Source organism: Rhinoderma darwinii, chromosome 2 (assembly GCF_050947455.1).
Source record: "Rhinoderma darwinii isolate aRhiDar2 chromosome 2, aRhiDar2.hap1, whole genome shotgun sequence".
NCBI lineage: Eukaryota > Metazoa > Chordata > Amphibia > Anura > Rhinodermatidae > Rhinoderma > Rhinoderma darwinii.
In genome coordinates, this window is record NC_134688.1 from 42,432,836 (window position 1) to 42,437,878 (window position 5,043).

General features: G+C 42.3%; 1 long non-coding RNA gene across 1 annotated transcript; it reads left to right on the plus strand.

The window, feature by feature from the left end:
* The first annotated feature begins 1,375 nt into the window (after positions 1-1,375).
* Positions 1,376-2,727, plus strand: LOC142740507 (uncharacterized). The gene is made up of 3 exons (XR_012880743.1): positions 1,376-1,484; positions 2,154-2,218; positions 2,604-2,727. It is a non-coding gene; the product is annotated as an uncharacterized LOC142740507 (long non-coding RNA).
* The last annotated feature ends 2,316 nt before the right edge of the window (positions 2,728-5,043 follow it).

The window sequence follows — 5,043 nt, forward strand, 5'->3', positions numbered from 1 at the left end:
CTGATGATGTCATAGACAGTACTAGCCGTTCTATGTGCAGCTGGATTACATATTTTTTACAATTTCTGCCAATGACGTCTGGACCGGGACTGTGATTGACTGTGTGATTGACAGGTAAGATGCAGCATTTTATCATTAATTCTACATGTTACTGGACACATTAAATATATACGCTCTAGAATTCTCATATAAGGCCAGATTCACACTGGACATTACTGCAGCAATTTCTAACCACACCAACACCTCACCACAACTATATGATTGTAGAAGGATTTTTTCTGGTGATTGTCGGGGGTTGTTTTTTTTTTAGACAAACAGTTCAAGTTCCAGTAAAATGTTTCTATTAATGCAAGTAACAACTGAACATTTTACATTCAGATTTCAATGTTTCATATTTTCTCATTAAAGTTACAACTCAGTACAACAGAGTATGTTCACACAGCCTATTTTCAGCCGTTTTCCTGGCCGTAAACACCCCGAAAAACAGCCGAAAATACGGAGGCTGGGCGCCTCCAAACATCTGCCCATTGATTTCAATGGAAAAAACGTTTTTTTTTTCCGATAGTGCATTTTACGTGGGCGTTTGATAAAGCGGCGCATAAAAAACACCCTGTAAAAAGAAGTGCATTTCACTCCTTCGGCCATTTTTGGAGCCGTTTTTCATTGTCTCAATAGAAAAACAGCTCCAAGAACGTTGGTAAAAACGCCTCAAAAAATGTTTGTGGTTTAAAAAATGGCTGAAAATCAGAGGCTGTTTTCCCTTGAAAAGAGCTCTGTATTTTAGAGACGTTTTTTAGTTAAGTGTGTGAACATACCCTTACCATTGTCTGAGAATTGCAGCTGTCAGTAATGTGGAATGTGACTTCTCAGTCGTTTTCAATATGATGTCTAATTTAATTTAATTAAATAGTCTTAAAAAGCTACCGTATATTATCCTAATAAGGCTGAGCAGTAGCCAGGGCCGGCCTTAGGGGTGTGCGACCTGTGCCATTACATAGGGCGCATCCCTCCAGCAGGTGGAAAGGGGCCCTGCGCTGGCTCCCTTCCACTGCTTGTGTTTTAGAAGCGGCCGGGCAACTCAGCAGCTGCCTTTCCGCCTGGGTGCTTCTCTCACTGACATCGCGTTTCTAGCAGCGAAAATCGGGATTCCTCTAGGAGATGGGGGCATTGGGGATTGGCATTTGTAAATTGCCCACATTGTGACCCCCCTAATGTCAGTCATGGACACCTGGGCCTGGGTGTGACTGCAACCTCTTCACTCCTATAGTTATGTTCCCTGGGTTTACACTAACATTACAAAATGTTTTCAATGTCTGACTCGTCCTGTGATAGAAAATGAAAGGTGTGAAAGTAAATATATTATTATTCATTCTAGATATGGGGTTATTTTATGTTTATTCCATTATGTATTTTACAGACATTTATGACATCTGAATATGTGGCACCAGTGACAGCCGACATGCTAGGACATACACTGTATATATGTAAGTATTATAGCAAATGACAACCTATAGAAATTCTATAATCTGATGTCATCCAGAATGTTCCTATAGAGACACATGACAAGACTGTGGGAACAAATTCCCCAATGTTGTTCATCCAGGGCCTGTCTTAGGGGTGTGCGACCTGTGCGGTTACACTGGGTGCATCACCTGTCACTAATGAATGGGGCGCCACTGGTCTTGATGTCTGGGGCACCCATTGCTTGAACACTCAATCCCACTCTTCATGTATAAAAAGTAAAGGGCACTGCTCAGGATGCAGATACAATTCCTTGATAATGGATTACATTACAGTGTGGCAGACAATACTTGTCTGGCAGTGTTATTTGGGCACTGTATGATTGCAGTATTTGAGTACTATATTCTACGCTATAAAGCTGAATTCAGACGCTGCAGATTTGCTGCGCGGCAAAATTCACAAGTGTTACAGGTGAATAGTTACAGTCTCAAAAACTCATCCACATGTAGCAAAAGTAAATGTAGAGTGTCTACATTACCAGTACTGCAGTCTGTGCGCCACCATACAGGTCCGTCCACATGAAGTTGCTGTGTACATGAGCCCTAATGTACATTTCCTTCATTGTTGGGTGGTCTATACTGAGCACACGTCTGTCTGGAGAAATAAAACTACACAATTATTGTTTTTTCCAGAACACCTTAAGATCGGCTGCCTGCTGCCAGGGGGACTCTCTGAAGCAATATTTCATCTATGCAAGGTGCGTCTCTTATTAGTTACTATATGCAGTATCCACCAATACCCTCCACAGTTAGAATGACACTTTTTAAGCCCCGACTCAGTCCTTTTATCCCCCATATTAATAGTGCCCCCTTTGCTCCTATAAAATAAAAAATTATACTCACCTAATAGACCACCAACCGGGTCAGACATTTCGCTTCCTCCCTGCGCCGTTATTGTTTGTCCAATTTCAGGTGTGTTTGGAGCCCCAGAGCTGTGGGCCACCCCAAATCCCTGGACCCCAGCCGGTCATCCTATTTACCCCTTTAGTAATTTTACACTGGTTGGGGACTGGACTCTGTTCTAGATAGAAATGTTGCCATTGATTGAGATTTGTCCTAATACATTGTCTTTCTTTCTCCTAGAATTAATTCCTCATAAGAGTTAATGATAACCACGTCCCAGGAGGGCAGATCAAAGATTAAGCAGAGCCTTCCACCTCACATCACATAACGTTCTACATTCAGTCGGATGTATTCAGTAGGAGAGTCCAAGGTCAGTGTATTTTATTAACTGCATCTCTAAATGATCACATAGTGTGTATTACTGGTCAATACTGAAGAGGGCACTACCACCATAGATGGCCTGGGCACCCTCAACTTACACTGCCGATCCGGCATTTAGGACCCAAACCTATAATATAAAAAAACAGAAAGATACAATCCCTAGTTTATTGACTGGGTGATGTTATTTGGGCACTGTATGATTAAATTATTTGGACACTACATGGTGCATCATAAGGGGGAGGACGTCACAGATACTGCACATGTCACCAATAAACCTAAGGCCGGCCCTGGATGTGACACAATAGCTGCCACGTGACATGCCATCCACACGGACATGACCGCTGTGGCCTAGCAACTAAAGACAACAGAACCACCAGCGCAGGAGCCACAGGGAATTTAAAAAATGAGTAGGGACAATTTGTTGTTTTTAGCCATATGCGGCTTAGACTAAGGTTTATGAAACTGTCAGAAAACCCCTTTAATAATTATTTTGTCTGTTGAATCCAGAAATCCAATTTACCATTTTCTACTCTCTCTACTCCAGTCCAAAAGACTCCACAAAAGACAAATTAGAAGTTTTCCATTAACCCCTTAACGCACCATGACGTAACTGTACGTCAAGGTGAGCAGCAAGTTCGCGCACCTTGACGTACAGTTACGTCAGTGCTTTGACAGTTAACCACCGCGCGGCGCTACACCGCAGCGGCGGTTAACTGTGCAGGGTGTCTGCCCTGCATTCCCCGTTGCCGATCAGCGGCCCATCGCCGCTGATATCGGCAGTTAACCCCTTAATTGCGGCGCTCGATTTTGAACGCCACAATTAAGGTGTTTAGCGCCGATCGGCAGCCCCATGTGAAATCACGGGGGCTGGCGATCGTACCCATGGCAACAGGACGCCAGATAATGGCTTCCGGGTTGCCATGTACAGAAGCCTATGAGGACCACCCCGAGGGTGGTTGTCGCAGGCTTCCTCTCAGTGTGACTGTGACGTCACACTGACAGTTGGAATGCATTACACTACATGTGTAGTGTAATGTATTCCAGCAGCGATCAGAGATGCAAGTCTAAGTGTCCCCTAGTGGGACAAGTGAAAAAAGTAAAGAAAAGAATAAAAATGTTTTAAAAAAAGTGTAAAAATAAAAGTTATAAGTGATATAAACAAGAACTGCTTTTTTTTCCTATTATAAGTCTTTTATTATAGGAAAAAAAATGAATACGTAAAAAAAAATTACACACATTTGGTATCACCGCGTTCGTAACGACCCCAACTATAAAACCATAATATTATTTTTCCCGCACGGTGAACGCCGCATAAAAAATAAACGAAAAACTGCCAGAATCACTATTTTTTGGTCACCACCCCTCACAAAATATGTAATAAAAAGTGATCAAAAAGTCGCATGTACGCCAAAATAGTACCGATACAAACTACCACCCGTCCCGCAAAAACAAGCCATTACACAGCTTTTTTGACTGAAAAATAAAAAAGTTACGGCTCTCAGAATATGGTGACACAGAAAATAATTTATTTTCTAAATAAGTGATTTTATTGCGCAAACGCTGCAAAACATAAAAAAACATATATACATCTGGTATCGCCGTAATCGTACCGACCCGCAGAATAAAATATAACGGTCATTTATAGCCCAGGGTGAACGCTGTAAAAAAAAAAAAAAAAATCATTGTCAGAATTGATGGTTTTTGGTCACCTTGCTTGCCGAAAAATTGAATAAAAAGTGATCAACAAAATCGCATGTACCCCAAAATGGTACCAATGAAAATTACAGATTGTCCCGCAACAAATAAGCCCTCACACGGCTCCAGTGGTGAAAAAATAAAAAAAGTTCCGGCTCTCAGATTATGGCGATGCAAAATGTACAGAGCGTTCCAAAAGCGGATAGGATCGGGTGCCATTTATAAGTGCGACACCGGCCACATATCTGCGGATTATTTATTTACCGCATTATTATACCCTCTTATTATGCCCCTGATGTACTCTGCCCAGCCTACATTTGCCCCCACATTATAAACTGAAATACCAGCAAAACGCCAGAGCTACTACCAAGCAAAATCTGCGCTCCAAATGGCGTCCCTCCCTTCTGAGCCCTACAGCGTGCCCAAACAGCAGTTTACGTCCACCGATTTGGCATCGCCATACCCGGGAGAACCCTGTTAATATGTTATGTGGTATTTGAGGCACAAACTGGACACAACATATAGTGCACTAAAATGACACATCAGTGGAAAATTTTAATTTTCACTCTGCACCATCCGCTGCGCATTAAACCCTTCGCGCACC